A 26,487-nucleotide genomic window follows, 5' to 3' on the forward strand; every position below is an offset into this window, starting at 1 on the left:
CAAAGATTTTTCCAATTTTTCCCGAGTGCTCGCGATCGGTCGTTTCCTCCGATGTATTGAGTTTCTTTTCCGTTCAATTTTTTTTCATCAAACACACACTCCTTTTACAAGAATTATCTTCGCATAAATTCTGTGGAAAGATTGGTGTTCAAAAACTAAGGTAAAAGAGTGGAACTCGCCTATTTCCGCGAGTCGATTCGCGTCGGGTCGTCTTGAATGACGCTCCTTGCCGGGAGCGCGCGCGCGCCATCTCTTCGGGGGGGGAGGTAAACAGCTGGAAGGAAGGGGCGTCACACGCCAAAGTTTGAAACGTGATCCGGCGCCTCTCTTCAACAGTTGTCGTCGTCTCCAATGATGGAATACTGAGGAGACAAGACGTTGTTGTTGTTGACGTTGCATTGAAAGCAGAAAAAATAATTGCATTATTTTCACAAAATTATATTTATTGTTACACTTACACTTTAAAGTGACGACGACTCTCTTCAGATGGGATTTTTTTTCTTCCCAAGTTTCTCTCCTTTTAATAATTCATTCCTTTTAATACTTCGTTGTGCTGCTTCAATTTGGATTACATTACTTTTGCTCCGCTCGCATGGAATAAAATCGCTTCTCTCCGCGAAAATGCAATTTCGCGAATATTTTTCCAGCCGGATCGCCTGAAATTTGCAAGTGCGAAAATAAATAATTTTCGCGGATCAATTTAAGCTTCAATCTGTTCTCATCAGCTTTTAAGTGGACCTTTTTAATGATGGGCCGATCCCGACGGTACTGCAATGCCGGGCCAACCCGCGGCAGGGATGGAGTAAACTCCGGGTACCCCGCCAATGTCCAAAAATCAGATTAATATTCTGGTCCCGCAATGCGGGACGTATCAGATATTAAGCTGATAAGAACAGATACTACACTTTGATCTTAGCCATAAGGCCGAGAAGCGATAAGGGAGCCCTTTTCTGCAATATTTACATGTGTAGGGACGACCCCGGAGCACTTGGGGCGGAGGGCGCAGGATTGGCGTAGGCGCCGCGGGGTGGCATTGGTCGGGGAGAATTCGCGTAGGATCCTGCGGGGGTGTTTCCGAAGGCTTCCTTGTTTTCCTGCAGCAAGAAAAGTTTTGGGGGGGCGCGGGGGGCAGGACGGCCGGAGCAATTGCGTCCCCGGAGTCCGGAGGCGAGACAGTAAATTGCAACGCGGAGTCCTTCGCTAGGTCGTGCCATCTCTGTGAGCGACACACGAGACGTATTGCAAGCTCTCTCCCCGCTTCCCGGGAAAGGTCGGGCGCAATTTTCAAACATTCCGAAAATGGAGGGGGGCATCCAGGACGGTAATAAAGGGCCCTTTTCGCCAGTATTCAGTGGTCGACAGTTTTTCGAAAAACGGGCTTCCTCTTCACTTCACTTCCTGTGTGGTAGAGATTTAAAATCGTGTGCTGTTCACTTACTTTGCATTAATCGTCATTAGTAAAAATACGCTTTCCTTATAAATAAATAAATACATAAATTAGGGTTTCTTCAAATATAAACAAATTAGGGTTTTCTTCAAATCGGAGAATAGGAATCGAAAAGGCTGTAAAAAAGTGGCGCTTTCAATTGCACAAGATGGAAAACCAGATTTCTCCATTGTTTATATTTTCCATTTTCTCGAAAAATATCGCGAAAATGGGCATCGATTTCCGCGAAATTCGCAAAAAATTTCTGAAAATTTTTTTGCAAAGATTTTTCCAATTTTTCCCGAGTGCTCGCGATCGGTCGTTTCCTCCGATGTATTGAGTTTCTTTTCCGTTCAATTTTTTTTCATCAAACACACACTCCTTTTACAAGAATTATCTTCGCATAAATTCTGTGGAAAGATTGGTGTTCAAAAACTAAGGTAAAAGAGTGGAACTCGCCTATTTCCGCGAGTCGATTCGCGTCGGGTCGTCTTGAATGACGCTCCTTGCCGGGAGCGCGCGCGCGCCATCTCTTCGGGGGGGGAGGTAAACAGCTGGAAGGAAGGGGCGTCACACGCCAAAGTTTGAAACGTGATCCGGCGCCTCTCTTCAACAGTTGTCGTCGTCTCCAATGATGGAATACTGAGGAGACAAGACGTTGTTGTTGTTGACGTTGCATTGAAAGCAGAAAAAATAATTGCATTATTTTCACAAAATTATATTTATTGTTACACTTACACTTTAAAGTGACGACGACTCTCTTCAGATGGGATTTTTTTTCTTCCCAAGTTTCTCTCCTTTTAATAATTCATTCCTTTTAATACTTCGTTGTGCTGCTTCAATTTGGATTACATTACTTTTGCTCCGCTCGCATGGAATAAAATCGCTTCTCTCCGCGAAAATGCAATTTCGCGAATATTTTTCCAGCCGGATCGCCTGAAATTTGCAAGTGCGAAAATAAATAATTTTCGCGGATCAATTTAAGCTTCAATCTGTTCTCATCAGCTTTTAAGTGGACCTTTTTAATGATGGGCCGATCCCGACGGTACTGCAATGCCGGGCCAACCCGCGGCAGGGATGGAGTAAACTCCGGGTACCCCGCCAATGTCCAAAAATCAGATTAATATTCTGGTCCCGCAATGCGGGACGTATCAGATATTAAGCTGATAAGAACAGATTTAAAATGTTTATTTGAAAATTCTTTCATACAGAGTTTTAAGCAACTTATAATTAATATATAATTTATACATGACCGGCTCCCTCCAAATGAGGGAGCCGGGGAACAAGTCTTTTTGCCCCTTTATTTTGGGGAAATATTATAATAATATAGGCTTCTCGCACGAGTGTTTTTTTTTTTTTATAAAATGTTTTATATGTTTAAGTCTCTCACGGGGAGGGTTTACACTTTTGGGGGGGGCCGTTTATACACCACGGCGTGGCCATTCATACACTATGGCTCATAGAGTAAATAAAAGAGAAAGGGGACAGAGAAAGGTTTTACAATGAAGAAGTATGGAAAGAGGGGGGGAAATGATTTTACACGACTTCACTTTTGTCCTTTCCTTTTCAGCCTCCGGAGCCGTCTTCATACTGTCTATGTCCCGTGATGTGTTCGACGTAGCAGTCCCGGGTCCAGCGGATGACGTCGCTGACCATCAGTCGCCGCATGGTGGTGCAGAATCGTCGAGGTAGGCCCAGGGACTTCAGGACGGGGTCGTTCTGCGAGTCCCACGTCCCCAGGCTTCCCACGACGATGGCGGCGACCGATGACCGGTATCCCTGCTGGCGGATGGTCTCTGCCAGGGCGGCGTACTTCTCCTCCTTCGCGGTCCTGGCTGCCAGCAGAGCTCCCTCGTTGTTCTCGAACGGTACTGCTACGTCGATCAATGTCACAGTCTTGTCGGCCTGGTTAGTTATAACCAGGTCTGGTCTAAGAGTCGAGTCAGTGCCAGGTACTTGTTTGTTGACTCTGATTTCATCGTCACCTTTTCCCCGGCGTCCAATCAGAGCCCTGTGTAGTCGGTCTTGGACAGCATTATGTCTATGCTGCCACGTCCTTGAGTGCATCGTGCAGTGATTAACGACGTGGGGCAGGGTCTCCTCCGCGTAGCCACATCGCCGACACCGCTTGTCCCCGTTGGTTTCCCAACGGCGACAGGCATTGAGCGGGAGCAGATCGAGCCGAGCCCTAAAGATGAACCTCCAATCACAAAACCTGGTGTATCTCCCTCCTGCCAGGAAGTGATTGGAGGCTTCAGATTTCGCCGAGGCACGAATGACTTTCCCTTGATCGGGCTTGGCGCTTACCTTGTTCAGGTAGTAGCGCCGCACCGCGATCTTCAGGGCACCCGTCAGTTGCCTTACGGCCTTCGGAGGAACCCTGATGAAGGGGGGGCGGTCTTCAGCCCCGTCATTCATGTCCCGGAACGAAATCTGCATCTCCCTTAGCTCGTCCGACCATCTCCAGCTCAAGCCTATGCGCGCGGCGATACGGCGTGACGCGGAGCGAACCTGCGTGAAGAGGGAACTGAAGTCGCCGCTTTCCCTTCCAAAGTCATCCCGCAGACTACCACTAAGGTACTCTGCGAGATCACCGGTGGTTGGCGGTCTCCTCAGCTTCCTCCGCACTACCTCCTTCAGGCGACCCCAGGCGAGCACTCTCACGTTGGGGTCACGGGAATGGAGGAGTCGATATCCCTGCACGATGGTCAATATGTCAGTCAAGTCGGAAAGAGGGAGAAGACCTGCGCCGCCGTGTTGATGGCCAATGAAGACCATCTCAGGCGATGCCCTTTTGGGCAAATGGAGCCAGCCCTTTGCGCAGGCCTTCAGCCTCTTGTCGATGTCGGTCAAGTTTTTCTTTTTAACATTACCAGCCCGCAAGATGAATTCCAGCCTGGGCAGAAGGAAGATGTTGGTCGCGGCGATCTTCTGCCACGGGGCGAGGAGTGACTCGTCGATCTTCTTGACGTCCTCGCCCAAGCGCACCAGGTCCTCCTCGGGGGTCTGGTCCACGTGGAACCCGAACGGGACCCCGAGGTACCGGTACGCTTCGCCGTCCTTCAGGCTGGAAATGGCCGCCCCCTGGATGGTGAGTTGGGACGGCTGCACGGGCTGGTTTGCTGCAAAGTTGAGGTCCAGCGTTGCGCACTTGCTTGGCTTGAACTGTAGACCTGCAGCGGTCGCCTCTTCTCCCGCGATGTTCAGCAGGCGCTGCAGGTGCTCCTGGTCCCGGGCCACCAGCACCAAGTCGTCCGCGTAGGCCAGGATGGCGATGTTTTGCCCCTGGACGACGACTCCGGACTTGCCTGCCTCACCAGCGACCGCCCGTATCACCGGCTCCATTCCCAAGTTGAAAATGGTCGGTGATAACGGGCACCCCTGCTTGACACCGGCGCAGATGTCGATGACGCCGGTGTCGCCGCTGGTCGTCTTCACGACCGTGGAGCCCTTCTGCAACTCCTCCACGGTCCTCCTCATCTCCTCAGGCAAGTCCATCCTCCTCAGGGTGTTCTGGAGGTGTTGGTGCGGGATGGAACCGAACGCGTTCCGTAGGTCAAGCCAAGCCAGTGCGATTCGGGAACGTCTGCGTCTCATTTCGTCAACAGCTGCCTGAAGGGTGAAGTTGTGCTCGTGGCACCCCTCGAACTCCCGGAAGCCCTTTTGAGCCGGGTGCATCTTCTTCCCGCTGACCGCCCAAGATAGTATGCGGTCAGCAAGCACCCCGGCGTACAGCTTGGCGATGGTGTTGCCAAGCGCTATGGGCCTCCAGTTGCCGATGTCCTGGCGGTCCCCCCCTTTGTGCAGGAGGACAGTCCGAGAGGTCTTCCACGCGGCCGGTGTCCTGGCCTCCTTCAGGCATCTGTTGAAGATAAAAGAGAGGATTCGTCCATGTCTATCGACCGCCCTCAGGTCGCCGTAGGTGAGGCCATCGGGGCCCGGGGCGGTGTTCTTGGTTCTAGACATGCGTCTCGTCACTTCCTCAGGAGTGATCCTTTCGAGGAGCAGTTTCTTCTCGGTCTCCGTCGTGCGACGGTAGACCGAGTCGTCACCCTCGTCCTCCAAGCCCCCCATCCCGACATTCCCGTAGACTTGGCGGAAATGCTTTTCCACCTCCTCCGCGGGAATGTCGCAATAGGGTGACTTATCGGACAGGATGCTCTCCACTGCCCTCCTGGGATGACTCCTGAAGAGTTTCTGTATGTCCGACGCCTTTTTCGCGTCGTAGTCAGCTACTTGTCTGCGTCTTGGTGGTTGTCTGTGCACGACGTTTCGTGGCCGAGGAGCTTCCCCTCCGTCCGCAGGTTTCGCCTCCCTCTTCCTCTCCGCCTGGGTGGTGGCCACCAGATCCTGCACCACGACCTCGAACTCCTCCCATGACTGGCCGGATGTGCTGGCCAGTCGGTCGAGCCACAGCTTCTCCTTCTGCTGTATCGGTGGCTCGACCTGTCGTGGTGCTCCTTCTGCTGCGTCTGGAGCTGGCGGCGGCGATGTTGCTGCGTCCACAGGCGGCGGTGACCCGGTGTCGTTAAGGTCACCGACTTCAGGAGGCTGCCCCGGCGCCAGGTCTTCGGCCGGAGCGTCTGCTGCTGCGTCTGGATCGGAGGGTTGCGCCTCGGTCACGTTGGGCGGCGTCGTGCATCTAACTGTCTCCTCGATTGCCTCCTGAAGGGGGGCAATCAAGGGGGGAGGTCTCTTGTGGGTCACCATGTGGTTCGCAAGCCCGCGACGGGTAGCGCATGCGAAATCGCATGCCCCGCACCGATGCGAGAGTGCAACACGTCCGTCCGCAGCCTTACGTATCCCCCCTTTGAGGCAGGGATGAGTGGACGGCTTGCGGCCGATAGTCCCACCGCAGATGGAGCAGGCGTTCACCGACGTGAGTCGGTGGCCGTGCTGCTCCATCAGGTGCCGGACGAGACTTCTCCGCATCGCCGTCCACTCCGTAGCGCGGAAGGACATGCTGCATCCCACCTCGGTGCAGGTTAACGTGTCCGCCACGGGAAAGTAAACCACAAGTTGATTGTCGATTCTCCTGGCCGACACCGCGGTGCCGGTCAGGAGAAGCGCCGGGACCCTGTCAGTCGTTTGGGGGGCGGGGGCAGTCGGGGGAATCGGGGGGGGAGAATCCAGCGCCGGACGTCTGGACGAAGAAGAATCCGGAGGCGTCGTGAAGTCGTCGAGGGAGAGAGGGGAAGAAGAACGGGACTTGGGGGGAGAATAGGTGACGTCCGAGAGCGGGGAGAAGGTCTCAAGGGAAGGCTTTCGGACGCCGGATGGAGAAGAAGAAGAAGAAGAAACGGGGGAGCCATAGTGTATGATTTTCCGCGGGCGACGCGTCCTACGCGCCGAAGCGCTTTCGGACGCGCCGTCCGGTGGTGTATGGGGAGGGGAGGAGTCGGGCTCTGACGCCTCGACTTTCCTCCTCCGCGGAGTGCGAGAGGAGGAGGGGGGGGCGGAGGAACTAGCACGCGATGGTGCTTTTCTAACGGCCCCCGCCCCCCCGTTTTTACGGGGAGGACGTGGGGGCATGGGAGGGCGTTAAGTCATGGCACAAACGGGGCCTGGCGGACGATATTCCACGGCCTGAAGGACCGTGGAACGTTGTTTTGAAAATTGTCCTTTTAAGGACACAAAAAAATTCAAAAGATATAAATGCTGAAGGCCAAGGGGGGCGACGGAGGGCTTTTCCGCGGTCTGAGGGACTGCGGAACGAAAATTTTCAAAAATACAAATTTAAATTAAGCGCGTGGCGTCCACCTGAATGAAGTCCAGGCGGCCGCCGAGGGATGGCGCTGAAGGCGCTCAACCCGCTTCTCGGCCCGTATGGGTGGGATCGGGAGGAAATTTGAATTTACCGGGGTTTTGAAATGACGGTTTTGTGGAAGATGAAGTCTTCCACAAATACCGGACGGGGGGGAGGGGGTCAATCGAACCGATCGGGCGTGAAGCGCGCCGAACGGTCGCTTGACCGGCGTCGCGGCCGAAAAGGAAACCGCGCGCCGTTCAAATCACCCGCTCTGCGCCGATCCGTACGGGATCGACGGAGGGTGCTCCCGGGGGCCCTGAGGGGGTCCGGGGGCCTCGGTGCTCAAGCTACCGGTCCGGAGGGGACCTGGCAGTGCACCGGGGGCCGGGGAACGTCCGGTGCTCAGCCTACCGGTCCTGAAGGGACCCGGCGGTGCACCGGGGGCGGGGGCCTGCGCCGGGCCTTAGGGGCCCGGCGTCGAGCCCGGGGAGGTTATCACCCCAAGTGGGCGTGGGGAACGGTCCGTGAGCGACCGGGGAGCCCTGAGGGGGCGGTGGGTCCCACGGTCCGCCTTGAAGAGGCAATGGACCGTGGGGCCATCGGGGGTCGAAAGAGGGGCTACTGGGCAGAGCAGGCGCCTAGTGTCCTGTTGCCCCTTCCCTCTGGGAGTGTCCCGGGGGGCTTACCGTTGGTCGGGGCCCGTCCGGGATTCCTCAGAGAGGCTAGAAAGGTCCAAAAGCGGTAGATCTGTTCATTTAAAAATTTGAATTTGGCGGGCGAAAAAGAAGAAAGTTAAGGGGATTAAGCTGATAAGAACAGATACTACACTTTGATCTTAGCCATAAGGCCGAGAAGCGATAAGGGAGCCCTTTTCTGCAATATTTACATGTGTAGGGACGACCCCGGAGCACTTGGGGCGGAGGGCGCAGGATTGGCGTAGGCGCCGCGGGGTGGCATTGGTCGGGGAGAATTCGCGTAGGATCCTGCGGGGGTGTTTCCGAAGGCTTCCTTGTTTTCCTGCAGCAAGAAAAGTTTTGGGGGGGCGCGGGGGGCAGGACGGCCGGAGCAATTGCGTCCCCGGAGTCCGGAGGCGAGACAGTAAATTGCAACGCGGAGTCCTTCGCTAGGTCGTGCCATCTCTGTGAGCGACACACGAGACGTATTGCAAGCTCTCTCCCCGCTTCCCGGGAAAGGTCGGGCGCAATTTTCAAACATTCCGAAAATGGAGGGGGGCATCCAGGACGGTAATAAAGGGCCCTTTTCGCCAGTATTCAGTGGTCGACAGTTTTTCGAAAAACGGGCTTCCTCTTCACTTCACTTCCTGTGTGGTAGAGATTTAAAATCGTGTGCTGTTCACTTACTTTGCATTAATCGTCATTAGTAAAAATACGCTTTCCTTATAAATAAATAAATACATAAATTAGGGTTTCTTCAAATATAAACAAATTAGGGTTTTCTTCAAATCGGAGAATAGGAATCGAAAAGGCTGTAAAAAAGTGGCGCTTTCAATTGCACAAGATGGAAAACCAGATTTCTCCATTGTTTATATTTTCCATTTTCTCGAAAAATATCGCGAAAATGGGCATCGATTTCCGCGAAATTCGCAAAAAATTTCTGAAAATTTTTTTGCAAAGATTTTTCCAATTTTTCCCGAGTGCTCGCGATCGGTCGTTTCCTCCGATGTATTGAGTTTCTTTTCCGTTCAATTTTTTTTCATCAAACACACACTCCTTTTACAAGAATTATCTTCGCATAAATTCTGTGGAAAGATTGGTGTTCAAAAACTAAGGTAAAAGAGTGGAACTCGCCTATTTCCGCGAGTCGATTCGCGTCGGGTCGTCTTGAATGACGCTCCTTGCCGGGAGCGCGCGCGCGCCATCTCTTCGGGGGGGGAGGTAAACAGCTGGAAGGAAGGGGCGTCACACGCCAAAGTTTGAAACGTGATCCGGCGCCTCTCTTCAACAGTTGTCGTCGTCTCCAATGATGGAATACTGAGGAGACAAGACGTTGTTGTTGTTGACGTTGCATTGAAAGCAGAAAAAATAATTGCATTATTTTCACAAAATTATATTTATTGTTACACTTACACTTTAAAGTGACGACGACTCTCTTCAGATGGGATTTTTTTTCTTCCCAAGTTTCTCTCCTTTTAATAATTCATTCCTTTTAATACTTCGTTGTGCTGCTTCAATTTGGATTACATTACTTTTGCTCCGCTCGCATGGAATAAAATCGCTTCTCTCCGCGAAAATGCAATTTCGCGAATATTTTTCCAGCCGGATCGCCTGAAATTTGCAAGTGCGAAAATAAATAATTTTCGCGGATCAATTTAAGCTTCAATCTGTTCTCATCAGCTTTTAAGTGGACCTTTTTAATGATGGGCCGATCCCGACGGTACTGCAATGCCGGGCCAACCCGCGGCAGGGATGGAGTAAACTCCGGGTACCCCGCCAATGTCCAAAAATCAGATTAATATTCTGGTCCCGCAATGCGGGACGTATCAGATATTAAGCTGATAAGAACAGATACTACACTTTGATCTTAGCCATAAGGCCGAGAAGCGATAAGGGAGCCCTTTTCTGCAATATTTACATGTGTAGGGACGACCCCGGAGCACTTGGGGCGGAGGGCGCAGGATTGGCGTAGGCGCCGCGGGGTGGCATTGGTCGGGGAGAATTCGCGTAGGATCCTGCGGGGGTGTTTCCGAAGGCTTCCTTGTTTTCCTGCAGCAAGAAAAGTTTTGGGGGGGCGCGGGGGGCAGGACGGCCGGAGCAATTGCGTCCCCGGAGTCCGGAGGCGAGACAGTAAATTGCAACGCGGAGTCCTTCGCTAGGTCGTGCCATCTCTGTGAGCGACACACGAGACGTATTGCAAGCTCTCTCCCCGCTTCCCGGGAAAGGTCGGGCGCAATTTTCAAACATTCCGAAAATGGAGGGGGGCATCCAGGACGGTAATAAAGGGCCCTTTTCGCCAGTATTCAGTGGTCGACAGTTTTTCGAAAAACGGGCTTCCTCTTCACTTCACTTCCTGTGTGGTAGAGATTTAAAATCGTGTGCTGTTCACTTACTTTGCATTAATCGTCATTAGTAAAAATACGCTTTCCTTATAAATAAATAAATACATAAATTAGGGTTTCTTCAAATATAAACAAATTAGGGTTTTCTTCAAATCGGAGAATAGGAATCGAAAAGGCTGTAAAAAAGTGGCGCTTTCAATTGCACAAGATGGAAAACCAGATTTCTCCATTGTTTATATTTTCCATTTTCTCGAAAAATATCGCGAAAATGGGCATCGATTTCCGCGAAATTCGCAAAAAATTTCTGAAAATTTTTTTGCAAAGATTTTTCCAATTTTTCCCGAGTGCTCGCGATCGGTCGTTTCCTCCGATGTATTGAGTTTCTTTTCCGTTCAATTTTTTTTCATCAAACACACACTCCTTTTACAAGAATTATCTTCGCATAAATTCTGTGGAAAGATTGGTGTTCAAAAACTAAGGTAAAAGAGTGGAACTCGCCTATTTCCGCGAGTCGATTCGCGTCGGGTCGTCTTGAATGACGCTCCTTGCCGGGAGCGCGCGCGCGCCATCTCTTCGGGGGGGGAGGTAAACAGCTGGAAGGAAGGGGCGTCACACGCCAAAGTTTGAAACGTGATCCGGCGCCTCTCTTCAACAGTTGTCGTCGTCTCCAATGATGGAATACTGAGGAGACAAGACGTTGTTGTTGTTGACGTTGCATTGAAAGCAGAAAAAATAATTGCATTATTTTCACAAAATTATATTTATTGTTACACTTACACTTTAAAGTGACGACGACTCTCTTCAGATGGGATTTTTTTTCTTCCCAAGTTTCTCTCCTTTTAATAATTCATTCCTTTTAATACTTCGTTGTGCTGCTTCAATTTGGATTACATTACTTTTGCTCCGCTCGCATGGAATAAAATCGCTTCTCTCCGCGAAAATGCAATTTCGCGAATATTTTTCCAGCCGGATCGCCTGAAATTTGCAAGTGCGAAAATAAATAATTTTCGCGGATCAATTTAAGCTTCAATCTGTTCTCATCAGCTTTTAAGTGGACCTTTTTAATGATGGGCCGATCCCGACGGTACTGCAATGCCGGGCCAACCCGCGGCAGGGATGGAGTAAACTCCGGGTACCCCGCCAATGTCCAAAAATCAGATTAATATTCTGGTCCCGCAATGCGGGACGTATCAGATATTAAGCTGATAAGAACAGATACTACACTTTGATCTTAGCCATAAGGCCGAGAAGCGATAAGGGAGCCCTTTTCTGCAATATTTACATGTGTAGGGACGACCCCGGAGCACTTGGGGCGGAGGGCGCAGGATTGGCGTAGGCGCCGCGGGGTGGCATTGGTCGGGGAGAATTCGCGTAGGATCCTGCGGGGGTGTTTCCGAAGGCTTCCTTGTTTTCCTGCAGCAAGAAAAGTTTTGGGGGGGCGCGGGGGGCAGGACGGCCGGAGCAATTGCGTCCCCGGAGTCCGGAGGCGAGACAGTAAATTGCAACGCGGAGTCCTTCGCTAGGTCGTGCCATCTCTGTGAGCGACACACGAGACGTATTGCAAGCTCTCTCCCCGCTTCCCGGGAAAGGTCGGGCGCAATTTTCAAACATTCCGAAAATGGAGGGGGGCATCCAGGACGGTAATAAAGGGCCCTTTTCGCCAGTATTCAGTGGTCGACAGTTTTTCGAAAAACGGGCTTCCTCTTCACTTCACTTCCTGTGTGGTAGAGATTTAAAATCGTGTGCTGTTCACTTACTTTGCATTAATCGTCATTAGTAAAAATACGCTTTCCTTATAAATAAATAAATACATAAATTAGGGTTTCTTCAAATATAAACAAATTAGGGTTTTCTTCAAATCGGAGAATAGGAATCGAAAAGGCTGTAAAAAAGTGGCGCTTTCAATTGCACAAGATGGAAAACCAGATTTCTCCATTGTTTATATTTTCCATTTTCTCGAAAAATATCGCGAAAATGGGCATCGATTTCCGCGAAATTCGCAAAAAATTTCTGAAAATTTTTTTGCAAAGATTTTTCCAATTTTTCCCGAGTGCTCGCGATCGGTCGTTTCCTCCGATGTATTGAGTTTCTTTTCCGTTCAATTTTTTTTCATCAAACACACACTCCTTTTACAAGAATTATCTTCGCATAAATTCTGTGGAAAGATTGGTGTTCAAAAACTAAGGTAAAAGAGTGGAACTCGCCTATTTCCGCGAGTCGATTCGCGTCGGGTCGTCTTGAATGACGCTCCTTGCCGGGAGCGCGCGCGCGCCATCTCTTCGGGGGGGGAGGTAAACAGCTGGAAGGAAGGGGCGTCACACGCCAAAGTTTGAAACGTGATCCGGCGCCTCTCTTCAACAGTTGTCGTCGTCTCCAATGATGGAATACTGAGGAGACAAGACGTTGTTGTTGTTGACGTTGCATTGAAAGCAGAAAAAATAATTGCATTATTTTCACAAAATTATATTTATTGTTACACTTACACTTTAAAGTGACGACGACTCTCTTCAGATGGGATTTTTTTTCTTCCCAAGTTTCTCTCCTTTTAATAATTCATTCCTTTTAATACTTCGTTGTGCTGCTTCAATTTGGATTACATTACTTTTGCTCCGCTCGCATGGAATAAAATCGCTTCTCTCCGCGAAAATGCAATTTCGCGAATATTTTTCCAGCCGGATCGCCTGAAATTTGCAAGTGCGAAAATAAATAATTTTCGCGGATCAATTTAAGCTTCAATCTGTTCTCATCAGCTTTTAAGTGGACCTTTTTAATGATGGGCCGATCCCGACGGTACTGCAATGCCGGGCCAACCCGCGGCAGGGATGGAGTAAACTCCGGGTACCCCGCCAATGTCCAAAAATCAGATTAATATTCTGGTCCCGCAATGCGGGACGTATCAGATATTAAGCTGATAAGAACAGATTTAAGCTTCAATCTGTTCTCATCAGCTTTTAAGTGGACCTTTTTAATGATGGGCCGATCCCGACGGTACTGCAATGCCGGGCCAACCCGCGGCAGGGATGGAGTAAACTCCGGGTACCCCGCCAATGTCCAAAAATCAGATTAATATTCTGGTCCCGCAATGCGGGACGTATCAGATATTAAGCTGATAAGAACAGATTTAAAATGTTTATTTGAAAATTCTTTCATACAGAGTTTTAAGCAACTTATAATTAATATATAATTTATACATGACCGGCTCCCTCCAAATGAGGGAGCCGGGGAACAAGTCTTTTTGCCCCTTTGTTTTGGGGAAATATTATAATAATATAGGCTTCTCGCACGAGTGTTTTTTTTTATAAAATGTTTTATATGTTTAAGTCTCTCACGGGGAGGGTTTACACTTTTGGGGGGGGCCGTTTATACACCACGGCGTGGCCATTCATACACTATGGCTCATAGAGTAAATAAAAGAGAAAGGGGACAGAGAAAGGTTTTACAATGAAGAAGTATGGAAAGAGGGGGGGAAATGATTTTACACGACTTCACTTTTGTCCTTTCCTTTTCAGCCTCCGGAGCCGTCTTCATACTGTCTATGTCCCGTGATGTGTTCGACGTAGCAGTCCCGGGTCCAGCGGATGACGTCGCTGACCATCAGTCGCCGCATGGTGGTGCAGAATCGTCGAGGTAGGCCCAGGGACTTCAGGACGGGGTCGTTCTGCGAGTCCCACGTCCCCAGGCTTCCCACGACGATGGCGGCGACCGATGACCGGTATCCCTGCTGGCGGATGGTCTCTGCCAGGGCGGCGTACTTCTCCTCCTTCGCGGTCCTGGCTGCCAGCAGAGCTCCCTCGTTGTTCTCGAACGGCACTGCTACGTCGATCAATGTCACAGTCTTGTCGGCCTGGTTAGTTATAACCAGGTCTGGTCTAAGAGTCGAGTCAGTGCCAGGTACTTGTTTGTTGACTCTGATTTCATCGTCACCTTTTCCCCGGCGTCCAATCAGAGCCCTGTGTAGTCGGTCTTGGACAGCATTATGTCTATGCTGCCACGTCCTTGAGTGCATCGTGCAGTGATTAACGACGTGGGGCAGGGTCTCCTCCGCGTAGCCACATCGCCGACACCGCTTGTCCCCGTTGGTTTCCCAACGGCGACAGGCATTGAGCGGGAGCAGATCGAGCCGAGCCCTAAAGATGAACCTCCAATCACAAAACCTGGTGTATCTCCCTCCTGCCAGGAAGTGATTGGAGGCTTCAGATTTCGCCGAGGCACGAATGACTTTCCCTTGATCGGGCTTGGCGCTTACCTTGTTCAGGTAGTAGCGCCGCACCGCGATCTTCAGGGCACCCGTCAGTTGCCTTACGGCCTTCGGAGGAACCCTGATGAAGGGGGGGCGGTCTTCAGCCCCGTCATTCATGTCCCGGAACGAAATCTGCATCTCCCTTAGCTCGTCCGACCATCTCCAGCTCAAGCCTATGCGCGCGGCGATACGGCGTGACGCGGAGCGAACCTGCGTGAAGAGGGAACTGAAGTCGCCGCTTTCCCTTCCAAAGTCATCCCGTAGACTACCGCTAAGGTACTCCGCGAGATCACCGGTGGTTGGCGGTCTCCTCAGCTTCCTCCGCACTACCTCCTTCAGGCGACCCCAGGCGAGCACTCTCACGTTGGGGTCACGGGAATGGAGGAGTCGATATCCCTGCACGATGGTCAATATGTCAGTCAAGTCGGAAAGAGGGAGAAGACCTGCGCCGCCGTGTTGATGGCCAATGAAGACCATCTCAGGCGATGCCCTTTTGGGCAAATGGAGCCAGCCCTTTGCGCAGGCCTTCAGCCTCTTGTCGATGTCAGTCAAGTTCTTCTTTTTAACGTTACCAGCCCGCAAGATGAATTCCAGCCTGGGCAGAAGGAAGATGTTGGTCGCGGCGATCTTCTGCCACGGGGCGAGGAGTGACTCGTCGATCTTCTTGACGTCCTCGCCCAAGCGCACCAGGTCCTCCTCGGGGGTCTGGTCCACATGGAACCCGAACGGGACCCCGAGGTACCGGTACGCTTCGCCGTCCTTCAGGCTGGAAATGGCCGCCCCCTGGATGGTGAGTTGGGACGGCTGCACGGGCTGGTTGGTTGAAAAGTTGAGGTCCAGCGTTGCGCACTTGCTTGGCTTGAACTGTAGACCTGCAGCGGTCGCCTCTTCTCCCGCGATGTTCAGCAGGCGCTGCAGGTGCTCCTGGTCCCGGGCCACCAGCACCAAGTCGTCCGCGTAGGCCAGGATGGCGATGTTCTGCCCCTGGACGACGACTCCGGACTTGCCTGCCTCACCAGCGACCGCCCGTATCACCGGCTCCATTCCCAAGTTGAAAATGGTCGGTGATAACGGGCACCCCTGCTTGACACCGGCGCAGATGTCGATGACGCCGGTGTCGCCGCTGGCCGTCTTCACGACCGTGGAGCCCTTCTGCAACTCCTCCACGGTCCTCCTCATCTCCTCAGGCAAGTCCATCCTCCTCAAGGTGTTCTGGAGGTGTTGGTGCGGGATGGACCCGAACGCGTTCCGTAGATCAAGCCAAGCCAGTGCGATTCGGGAACGTCTGCGTCTCATTTCGTCAACAGCTGCCTGAAGGGTGAAGTTGTGCTCGTGGCACCCCTCGAACTCCCGGAAGCCCTTTTGAGCCGGGTGCATCTTCTTCCCGCTGACCGCCCAAGATAGTATGCGGTCAGCAAGCACCCCGGCGTACAGCTTGGCGATGGTGTTGCCAAGCGCTATGGGCCTCCAGTTGCCGATGTCCTGGCGGTCCCCCCCTTTGTGCAGGAGGACAGTCCGAGAGGTTTTCCACGCGGCCGGTGTCCTGGCCTCCTTCAGGCATCTGTTGAAGATAAAAGAGAGAATTCGTCCATGTCTATCGACCGCCCTCAGGTCGCCGTAGGTGAGGCCATCGGGGCCCGGGGCGGTGTTTTTGGTTCTAGACATGCGTCTCGTCACTTCTTCAGGAGTGATCCTTTCGAGGAGCAGTTTCTTCTCGGTCTCCGTCGTGCGACGGTAGACCGAGTCGTCACCCTCGTCCTCCAAGCCCCCCATTCCGACATTCCCGTAGACTTGGCGGAAATGCTTTTCCACTTCCTCCGCGGGAATGTCGCAATAGGGTGACTTATCAGACAGGATGCTCTCCACTGCCCTCCTGGGATGACTCCTGAAGAGTTTCTGTATGTCCGACGCCTTTTTCGCGTCGTAGTCAGCTACTTGTCTGCGTCTTGGTGGTTGTCTGTGCACGACGTTTCGTGGCCGAGGAGCTTCCCCTCCGTCCGCAGGTTTCGCCTCCCTCTTCCTCTCCGCCTGGGTGGTGGCCACCAGATCCTGCACCACGACCTCGAACTCCTCCCATGACTGGCCGGTGGTGCTGGCCAGTCGGTCGAGCCACAGCTTCTCCTTCTGCTGTATCGGTGGCTCGACCTGTCGTGGTGCTCCTTCTGCTGCGTCTGGAGCTGGCGGCGGCGATGTTGCTGCGTCCACAGGCGGCGGTGACCCGGTGTCGTTGAGGTCACCGACTTCGGGAGGCTGCCCCGGCGCCAGGTCTTCGGCCGGAGCGTCAGCTGCTGCGTCTGGATCGGAGGGTTGCGCCTCGGTCACGTTGGGCGGCGTCGTGCATCTAACTGTCTCCTCGATTGCCTCCTGAAGGGGGGCAATCAAGGGGGGAGGTCTCTTGTGGGTCACCATGTGGTTCGCCAACCCGCGACGGGTAGCGCATGCGAAGTCGCATGTCCCGCACCGGTGCGAGAGTGCAACACGCCCGTCCGCCGCCTTACGTATCCCCCCTTTGAGGCAGGGATGAGTGGACGGCTTGCGGCCGATAGTCCCACCGCAGACGGAGCAGGCGTTCACCGACGTGAGTCGGTGGCCGTGCTGCTCCATCAGGTGTCGGACGAGACTTCTCCGCATCGCCGTCCACTCCGTAGCGCGGAAGGACATGCTGCATCCCACCTCGGTGCAGGTTAACGTATCCGCCACGGGAAAGTAAACCACAAGTTGATTGTCGATTCTCCTGGCCGACACCGCGGTGCCGGTCAGGAGAAGCGCCGGGACCCTGTCAGTCGTTTGGGGGGCGGGGGCAGTCGGGGGAATCGGGGGGGGAGAATCCAGCGCCGGACGTCTGGACGAAGAAGAATCCGGAGGCGTCGTGAAGTCGTCGAGGGAGAGAGGGGAAGAAGAACGGGACTTGGGGGGAGAATAGGTGACGTCCGAGAGCGGGGAGAAGGTCTCAAGGGAAGGCTTTCGGACGCCGGATGGAGAAGAAGAAGAAGAAGAAACGGGGGAGCCATAGTGTATGATTTTCCGCGGGCGACGCGTCCTACGCGCCGAAGCGCTTTCGGACGCGCCGTCCGGTGGTGTATGGGGAGGGGAGGAGTCGGGCTCTGACGCCTCGACTTTCCTCCTCCGCGGAGTGCGAGAGGAGGAGGGGGGGGCGGAGGAACTAGCACGCGATGGTGCTTTTCTAACGGCCCCCGCCCCCCCGTTTTTACGGGGAGGACGTGGGGGCATGGGAGGGCGTTAAGTCATGGCACAAACGGGGCCTGGCGGACGATATTCCACGGCCTGAAGGACCGTGGAACGTTGTTTTGAAAATTGTCCTTTTAAGGACACAAAAAAATTCAAAAGATATAAATGCTGAAGGCCAAGGGGGGCGACGGAGGGCTTTTCCGCGGTCTGAGGGACTGCGGAACGAAAATTTTCAAAAATACAAATTTAAATTAAGCGCGTGGCGTCCACCTGAATGAAGTCCAGGCGGCCGCCGAGGGATGGCGCTGAAGGCGCTCAACCCGCTTCTCGGCCCGTATGGGTGGGATCGGGAGGAAATTTGAATTTACCGGGGTTTTGAAATGACGGTTTTGTGGAAGATGAAGTCTTCCACAAATACCGGACGGGGGGGAGGGGGTCAATCGAACCGATCGGGCGTGAAGCGCGCCGAACGGTCGCTTGACCGGCGTCGCGGCCGAAAAGGAAACCGCGCGCCGTTCAAATCACCCGCTCTGCGCCGATCCGTACGGGATCGACGGAGGGTGCTCCCGGGGGCCCTGAGGGGGTCCGGGGGCCTCGGTGCTCAAGCTACCGGTCCGGAGGGGACCTGGCAGTGCACCGGGGGCCGGGGAACGTCCGGTGCTCAGCCTACCGGTCCTGAAGGGACCCGGCGGTGCACCGGGGGCGGGGGCCTGCGCCGGGCCTTAGGGGCCCGGCGTCGAGCCCGGGGAGGTTATCACCCCAAGTGGGCGTGGGGAACGGTCCGTGAGCGACCGGGGAGCCCTGAGGGGGCGGTGGGTCCCACGGTCCGCCTTGAAGAGGCAATGGACCGTGGGGCCATCGGGGGTCGAAAGAGGGGCTACTGGGCAGAGCAGGCGCCTAGTGTCCTGTTGCCCCTTCCCTCTGGGAGTGTCCCGGGGGGCTTACCGTTGGTCGGGGCCCGTCCGGGATTCCTCAGAGAGGCAAGAAAGGTCCAAAAGCGGTAGATCTGTTCATTTAAAAATTTGAATTTGGCGGGCGAAAAAGAAGAAAGTTAAGGGGATTAAGCTGATAAGAACAGATACTACACTTTGATCTTAGCCATAAGGCCGAGAAGCGATAAGGGAGCCCTTTTCTGCAATATTTACATGTGTAGGGACGACCCCGGAGCACTTGGGGCGGAGGGCGCAGGATTGGCGTAGGCGCCGCGGGGTGGCATTGGTCGGGGAGAATTCGCGTAGGATCCTGCGGGGGTGTTTCCGAAGGCTTCCTTGTTTTCCTGCAGCAAGAAAAGTTTTGGGGGGGCGCGGGGGGCAGGACGGCCGGAGCAATTGCGTCCCCGGAGTCCGGAGGCGAGACAGTAAATTGCAACGCGGAGTCCTTCGCTAGGTCGTGCCATCTCTGTGAGCGACACACGAGACGTATTGCAAGCTCTCTCCCCGCTTCCCGGGAAAGGTCGGGCGCAATTTTCAAACATTCCGAAAATGGAGGGGGGCATCCAGGACGGTAATAAAGGGCCCTTTTCGCCAGTATTCAGTGGTCGACAGTTTTTCGAAAAACGGGCTTCCTCTTCACTTCACTTCCTGTGTGGTAGAGATTTAAAATCGTGTGCTGTTCACTTACTTTGCATTAATCGTCATTAGTAAAAATACGCTTTCCTTATAAATAAATAAATACATAAATTAGGGTTTCTTCAAATATAAACAAATTAGGGTTTTCTTCAAATCGGAGAATAGGAATCGAAAAGGCTGTAAAAAAGTGGCGCTTTCAATTGCACAAGATGGAAAACCAGATTTCTCCATTGTTTATATTTTCCATTTTCTCGAAAAATATCGCGAAAATGGGCATCGATTTCCGCGAAATTCGCAAAAAATTTCTGAAAATTTTTTTGCAAAGATTTTTCCAATTTTTCCCGAGTGCTCGCGATCGGTCGTTTCCTCCGATGTATTGAGTTTCTTTTCCGTTCAATTTTTTTTCATCAAACACACACTCCTTTTACAAGAATTATCTTCGCATAAATTCTGTGGAAAGATTGGTGTTCAAAAACTAAGGTAAAAGAGTGGAACTCGCCTATTTCCGCGAGTCGATTCGCGTCGGGTCGTCTTGAATGACGCTCCTTGCCGGGAGCGCGCGCGCGCCATCTCTTCGGGGGGGGAGGTAAACAGCTGGAAGGAAGGGGCGTCACACGCCAAAGTTTGAAACGTGATCCGGCGCCTCTCTTCAACAGTTGTCGTCGTCTCCAATGATGGAATACTGAGGAGACAAGACGTTGTTGTTGTTGACGTTGCATTGAAAGCAGAAAAAATAATTGCATTATTTTCACAAAATTATATTTATTGTTACACTTACACTTTAAAGTGACGACGACTCTCTTCAGATGGGATTTTTTTTCTTCCCAAGTTTCTCTCCTTTTAATAATTCATTCCTTTTAATACTTCGTTGTGCTGCTTCAATTTGGATTACATTACTTTTGCTCCGCTCGCATGGAATAAAATCGCTTCTCTCCGCGAAAATGCAATTTCGCGAATATTTTTCCAGCCGGATCGCCTGAAATTTGCAAGTGCGAAAATAAATAATTTTCGCGGATCAATTTAAGCTTCAATCTGTTCTCATCAGCTTTTAAGTGGACCTTTTTAATGATGGGCCGATCCCGACGGTACTGCAATGCCGGGCCAACCCGCGGCAGGGATGGAGTAAACTCCGGGTACCCCGCCAATGTCCAAAAATCAGATTAATATTCTGGTCCCGCAATGCGGGACGTATCAGATATTAAGCTGATAAGAACAGATACTACACTTTGATCTTAGCCATAAGGCCGAGAAGCGATAAGGGAGCCCTTTTCTGCAATATTTACATGTGTAGGGACGACCCCGGAGCACTTGGGGCGGAGGGCGCAGGATTGGCGTAGGCGCCGCGGGGTGGCATTGGTCGGGGAGAATTCGCGTAGGATCCTGCGGGGGTGTTTCCGAAGGCTTCCTTGTTTTCCTGCAGCAAGAAAAGTTTTGGGGGGGCGCGGGGGGCAGGACGGCCGGAGCAATTGCGTCCCCGGAGTCCGGAGGCGAGACAGTAAATTGCAACGCGGAGTCCTTCGCTAGGTCGTGCCATCTCTGTGAGCGACACACGAGACGTATTGCAAGCTCTCTCCCCGCTTCCCGGGAAAGGTCGGGCGCAATTTTCAAACATTCCGAAAATGGAGGGGGGCATCCAGGACGGTAATAAAGGGCCCTTTTCGCCAGTATTCAGTGGTCGACAGTTTTTCGAAAAACGGGCTTCCTCTTCACTTCACTTCCTGTGTGGTAGAGATTTAAAATCGTGTGCTGTTCACTTACTTTGCATTAATCGTCATTAGTAAAAATACGCTTTCCTTATAAATAAATAAATACATAAATTAGGGTTTCTTCAAATATAAACAAATTAGGGTTTTCTTCAAATCGGAGAATAGGAATCGAAAAGGCTGTAAAAAAGTGGCGCTTTCAATTGCACAAGATGGAAAACCAGATTTCTCCATTGTTTATATTTTCCATTTTCTCGAAAAATATCGCGAAAATGGGCATCGATTTCCGCGAAATTCGCAAAAAATTTCTGAAAATTTTTTTGCAAAGATTTTTCCAATTTTTCCCGAGTGCTCGCGATCGGTCGTTTCCTCCGATGTATTGAGTTTCTTTTCCGTTCAATTTTTTTTCATCAAACACACACTCCTTTTACAAGAATTATCTTCGCATAAATTCTGTGGAAAGATTGGTGTTCAAAAACTAAGGTAAAAGAGTGGAACTCGCCTATTTCCGCGAGTCGATTCGCGTCGGGTCGTCTTGAATGACGCTCCTTGCCGGGAGCGCGCGCGCGCCATCTCTTCGGGGGGGGAGGTAAACAGCTGGAAGGAAGGGGCGTCACACGCCAAAGTTTGAAACGTGATCCGGCGCCTCTCTTCAACAGTTGTCGTCGTCTCCAATGATGGAATACTGAGGAGACAAGACGTTGTTGTTGTTGACGTTGCATTGAAAGCAGAAAAAATAATTGCATTATTTTCACAAAATTATATTTATTGTTACACTTACACTTTAAAGTGACGACGACTCTCTTCAGATGGGATTTTTTTTCTTCCCAAGTTTCTCTCCTTTTAATAATTCATTCCTTTTAATACTTCGTTGTGCTGCTTCAATTTGGATTACATTACTTTTGCTCCGCTCGCATGGAATAAAATCGCTTCTCTCCGCGAAAATGCAATTTCGCGAATATTTTTCCAGCCGGATCGCCTGAAATTTGCAAGTGCGAAAATAAATAATTTTCGCGGATCAATTTAAGCTTCAATCTGTTCTCATCAGCTTTTAAGTGGACCTTTTTAATGATGGGCCGATCCCGACGGTACTGCAATGCCGGGCCAACCCGCGGCAGGGATGGAGTAAACTCCGGGTACCCCGCCAATGTCCAAAAATCAGATTAATATTCTGGTCCCGCAATGCGGGACGTATCAGATATTAAGCTGATAAGAACAGATTTAAAATGTTTATTTGAAAATTCTTTCATACAGAGTTTTAAGCAACTTATAATTAATATATAATTTATACATGACCGGCTCCCTCCAAATGAGGGAGCCGGGGAACAAGTCTTTTTGCCCCTTTGTTTTGGGGAAATATTATAATAATATAGGCTTCTCGCACGAGTGTTTTTTTTTATAAAATGTTTTATATGTTTAAGTCTCTCACGGGGAGGGTTTACACTTTTGGGGGGGGCCGTTTATACACCACGGCGTGGCCATTCATACACTATGGCTCATAGAGTAAATAAAAGAGAAAGGGGACAGAGAAAGGTTTTACAATGAAGAAGTATGGAAAGAGGGGGGGAAATGATTTTACACGACTTCACTTTTGTCCTTTCCTTTTCAGCCTCCGGAGCCGTCTTCATACTGTCTATGTCCCGTGATGTGTTCGACGTAGCAGTCCCGGGTCCAGCGGATGACGTCGCTGACCATCAGTCGCCGCATGGTGGTGCAGAATCGTCGAGGTAGGCCCAGGGACTTCAGGACGGGGTCGTTCTGCGAGTCCCACGTCCCCAGGCTTCCCACGACGATGGCGGCGACCGATGACCGGTATCCCTGCTGGCGGATGGTCTCTGCCAGGGCGGCGTACTTCTCCTCCTTCGCGGTCCTGGCTGCCAGCAGAGCTCCCTCGTTGTTCTCGAACGGCACTGCTACGTCGATCAATGTCACAGTCTTGTCGGCCTGGTTAGTTATAACCAGGTCTGGTCTAAGAGTCGAGTCAGTGCCAGGTACTTGTTTGTTGACTCTGATTTCATCGTCACCTTTTCCCCGGCGTCCAATCAGAGCCCTGTGTAGTCGGTCTTGGACAGCATTATGTCTATGCTGCCACGTCCTTGAGTGCATCGTGCAGTGATTAACGACGTGGGGCAGGGTCTCCTCCGCGTAGCCACATCGCCGACACCGCTTGTCCCCGTTGGTTTCCCAACGGCGACAGGCATTGAGCGGGAGCAGATCGAGCCGAGCCCTAAAGATGAACCTCCAATCACAAAACCTGGTGTATCTCCCTCCTGCCAGGAAGTGATTGGAGGCTTCAGATTTCGCCGAGGCACGAATGACTTTCCCTTGATCGGGCTTGGCGCTTACCTTGTTCAGGTAGTAGCGCCGCACCGCGATCTTCAGGGCACCCGTCAGTTGCCTTACGGCCTTCGGAGGAACCCTGATGAAGGGGGGGCGGTCTTCAGCCCCGTCATTCATGTCCCGGAACGAAATCTGCATCTCCCTTAGCTCGTCCGACCATCTCCAGCTCAAGCCTATGCGCGCGGCGATACGGCGTGACGCGGAGCGAACCTGCGTGAAGAGGGAACTGAAGTCGCCGCTTTCCCTTCCAAAGTCATCCCGTAGACTACCGCTAAGGTACTCCGCGAGATCACCGGTGGTTGGCGGTCTCCTCAGCTTCCTCCGCACTACCTCCTTCAGGCGACCCCAGGCGAGCACTCTCACGTTGGGGTCACGGGAATGGAGGAGTCGATATCCCTGCACGATGGTCAATATGTCAGTCAAGTCGGAAAGAGGGAGAAGACCTGCGCCGCCGTGTTGATGGCCAATGAAGACCATCTCAGGCGATGCCCTTTTGGGCAAATGGAGCCAGCCCTTTGCGCAGGCCTTCAGCCTCTTGTCGATGTCAGTCAAGTTCTTCTTTTTAACGTTACCAGCCCGCAAGATGAATTCCAGCCTGGGCAGAAGGAAGATGTTGGTCGCGGCGATCTTCTGCCACGGGGCGAGGAGTGACTCGTCGATCTTCTTGACGTCCTCGCCCAAGCGCACCAGGTCCTCCTCGGGGGTCTGGTCCACATGGAACCCGAACGGGACCCCGAGGTACCGGTACGCTTCGCCGTCCTTCAGGCTGGAAATGGCCGCCCCCTGGATGGTGAGTTGGGACGGCTGCACGGGCTGGTTGGTTGAAAAGTTGAGGTCCAGCGTTGCGCACTTGCTTGGCTTGAACTGTAGACCTGCAGCGGTCGCCTCTTCTCCCGCGATGTTCAGCAGGCGCTGCAGGTGCTCCTGGTCCCGGGCCACCAGCACCAAGTCGTCCGCGTAGGCCAGGATGGCGATGTTCTGCCCCTGGACGACGACTCCGGACTTGCCTGCCTCACCAGCGACCGCCCGTATCACCGGCTCCATTCCCAAGTTGAAAATGGTCGGTGATAACGGGCACCCCTGCTTGACACCGGCGCAGATGTCGATGACGCCGGTGTCGCCGCTGGCCGTCTTCACGACCGTGGAGCCCTTCTGCAACTCCTCCACGGTCCTCCTCATCTCCTCAGGCAAGTCCATCCTCCTCAAGGTGTTCTGGAGGTGTTGGTGCGGGATGGACCCGAACGCGTTCCGTAGATCAAGCCAAGCCAGTGCGATTCGGGAACGTCTGCGTCTCATTTCGTCAACAGCTGCCTGAAGGGTGAAGTTGTGCTCGTGGCACCCCTCGAACTCCCGGAAGCCCTTTTGAGCCGGGTGCATCTTCTTCCCGCTGACCGCCCAAGATAGTATGCGGTCAGCAAGCACCCCGGCGTACAGCTTGGCGATGGTGTTGCCAAGCGCTATGGGCCTCCAGTTGCCGATGTCCTGGCGGTCCCCCCCTTTGTGCAGGAGGACAGTCCGAGAGGTTTTCCACGCGGCCGGTGTCCTGGCCTCCTTCAGGCATCTGTTGAAGATAAAAGAGAGAATTCGTCCATGTCTATCGACCGCCCTCAGGTCGCCGTAGGTGAGGCCATCGGGGCCCGGGGCGGTGTTTTTGGTTCTAGACATGCGTCTCGTCACTTCTTCAGGAGTGATCCTTTCGAGGAGCAGTTTCTTCTCGGTCTCCGTCGTGCGACGGTAGACCGAGTCGTCACCCTCGTCCTCCAAGCCCCCCATTCCGACATTCCCGTAGACTTGGCGGAAATGCTTTTCCACTTCCTCCGCGGGAATGTCGCAATAGGGTGACTTATCAGACAGGATGCTCTCCACTGCCCTCCTGGGATGACTCCTGAAGAGTTTCTGTATGTCCGACGCCTTTTTCGCGTCGTAGTCAGCTACTTGTCTGCGTCTTGGTGGTTGTCTGTGCACGACGTTTCGTGGCCGAGGAGCTTCCCCTCCGTCCGCAGGTTTCGCCTCCCTCTTCCTCTCCGCCTGGGTGGTGGCCACCAGATCCTGCACCACGACCTCGAACTCCTCCCATGACTGGCCGGTGGTGCTGGCCAGTCGGTCGAGCCACAGCTTCTCCTTCTGCTGTATCGGTGGCTCGACCTGTCGTGGTGCTCCTTCTGCTGCGTCTGGAGCTGGCGGCGGCGATGTTGCTGCGTCCACAGGCGGCGGTGACCCGGTGTCGTTGAGGTCACCGACTTCGGGAGGCTGCCCCGGCGCCAGGTCTTCGGCCGGAGCGTCAGCTGCTGCGTCTGGATCGGAGGGTTGCGCCTCGGTCACGTTGGGCGGCGTCGTGCATCTAACTGTCTCCTCGATTGCCTCCTGAAGGGGGGCAATCAAGGGGGGAGGTCTCTTGTGGGTCACCATGTGGTTCGCCAACCCGCGACGGGTAGCGCATGCGAAGTCGCATGTCCCGCACCGGTGCGAGAGTGCAACACGCCCGTCCGCCGCCTTACGTATCCCCCCTTTGAGGCAGGGATGAGTGGACGGCTTGCGGCCGATAGTCCCACCGCAGACGGAGCAGGCGTTCACCGACGTGAGTCGGTGGCCGTGCTGCTCCATCAGGTGTCGGACGAGACTTCTCCGCATCGCCGTCCACTCCGTAGCGCGGAAGGACATGCTGCATCCCACCTCGGTGCAGGTTAACGTATCCGCCACGGGAAAGTAAACCACAAGTTGATTGTCGATTCTCCTGGCCGACACCGCGGTGCCGGTCAGGAGAAGCGCCGGGACCCTGTCAGTCGTTTGGGGGGCGGGGGCAGTCGGGGGAATCGGGGGGGGAGAATCCAGCGCCGGACGTCTGGACGAAGAAGAATCCGGAGGCGTCGTGAAGTCGTCGAGGGAGAGAGGGGAAGAAGAACGGGACTTGGGGGGAGAATAGGTGACGTCCGAGAGCGGGGAGAAGGTCTCAAGGGAAGGCTTTCGGACGCCGGATGGAGAAGAAGAAGAAGAAGAAACGGGGGAGCCATAGTGTATGATTTTCCGCGGGCGACGCGTCCTACGCGCCGAAGCGCTTTCGGACGCGCCGTCCGGTGGTGTATGGGGAGGGGAGGAGTCGGGCTCTGACGCCTCGACTTTCCTCCTCCGCGGAGTGCGAGAGGAGGAGGGGGGGGCGGAGGAACTAGCACGCGATGGTGCTTTTCTAACGGCCCCCGCCCCCCCGTTTTTACGGGGAGGACGTGGGGGCATGGGAGGGCGTTAAGTCATGGCACAA

At 53.1% G+C, this 26,487-nt stretch overlaps 8 non-coding genes and 2 pseudogenes across 8 annotated transcripts; all 10 read right to left on the minus strand.

The window, feature by feature from the left end:
* Positions 1-743: 743 nt before the first annotated feature.
* Positions 744-936, minus strand: LOC139689720 (U2 spliceosomal RNA). Its single transcript, XR_011701355.1, has one exon. It is a non-coding gene; the product is annotated as a U2 spliceosomal RNA (small nuclear RNA).
* Positions 937-2,449: 1,513 nt separating this feature from the next.
* LOC139689752 (U2 spliceosomal RNA) lies at positions 2,450-2,643 on the minus strand. The gene has a single exon (XR_011701384.1). It is a non-coding gene; the product is annotated as a U2 spliceosomal RNA (small nuclear RNA).
* A 5,257-nt stretch (positions 2,644-7,900) lies between these two features.
* Positions 7,901-8,034, minus strand: LOC139689774 (U2 spliceosomal RNA; annotated as a pseudogene).
* A 1,513-nt stretch (positions 8,035-9,547) lies between these two features.
* LOC139689721 (U2 spliceosomal RNA) lies at positions 9,548-9,740 on the minus strand. The gene has a single exon (XR_011701356.1). It is a non-coding gene; the product is annotated as a U2 spliceosomal RNA (small nuclear RNA).
* Positions 9,741-11,253: 1,513 nt separating this feature from the next.
* LOC139689722 (U2 spliceosomal RNA) lies at positions 11,254-11,446 on the minus strand. Its single transcript, XR_011701357.1, has one exon. It is a non-coding gene; the product is annotated as a U2 spliceosomal RNA (small nuclear RNA).
* A 1,513-nt stretch (positions 11,447-12,959) lies between these two features.
* Positions 12,960-13,143, minus strand: LOC139689759 (U2 spliceosomal RNA). The gene has a single exon (XR_011701391.1). It is a non-coding gene; the product is annotated as a U2 spliceosomal RNA (small nuclear RNA).
* Positions 13,144-13,157: 14 nt separating this feature from the next.
* LOC139689756 (U2 spliceosomal RNA) lies at positions 13,158-13,351 on the minus strand. The gene has a single exon (XR_011701388.1). It is a non-coding gene; the product is annotated as a U2 spliceosomal RNA (small nuclear RNA).
* Positions 13,352-18,604: 5,253 nt separating this feature from the next.
* On the minus strand, positions 18,605-18,738 carry LOC139689784 (U2 spliceosomal RNA; annotated as a pseudogene).
* A 1,513-nt stretch (positions 18,739-20,251) lies between these two features.
* On the minus strand, positions 20,252-20,444 carry LOC139689724 (U2 spliceosomal RNA). Its single transcript, XR_011701359.1, has one exon. It is a non-coding gene; the product is annotated as a U2 spliceosomal RNA (small nuclear RNA).
* A 1,513-nt stretch (positions 20,445-21,957) lies between these two features.
* On the minus strand, positions 21,958-22,151 carry LOC139689753 (U2 spliceosomal RNA). The gene has a single exon (XR_011701385.1). It is a non-coding gene; the product is annotated as a U2 spliceosomal RNA (small nuclear RNA).
* Between the last annotated feature and the right edge of the window lie 4,336 nt (positions 22,152-26,487).

The sequence above is a fragment of the Hetaerina americana genome, unplaced genomic scaffold (genome assembly GCF_022747635.1).
Source record: "Hetaerina americana unplaced genomic scaffold, ioHetAmer1.1.p SCAF_270, whole genome shotgun sequence".
NCBI classification, from domain to species: domain Eukaryota; kingdom Metazoa; phylum Arthropoda; class Insecta; order Odonata; family Calopterygidae; genus Hetaerina; species Hetaerina americana.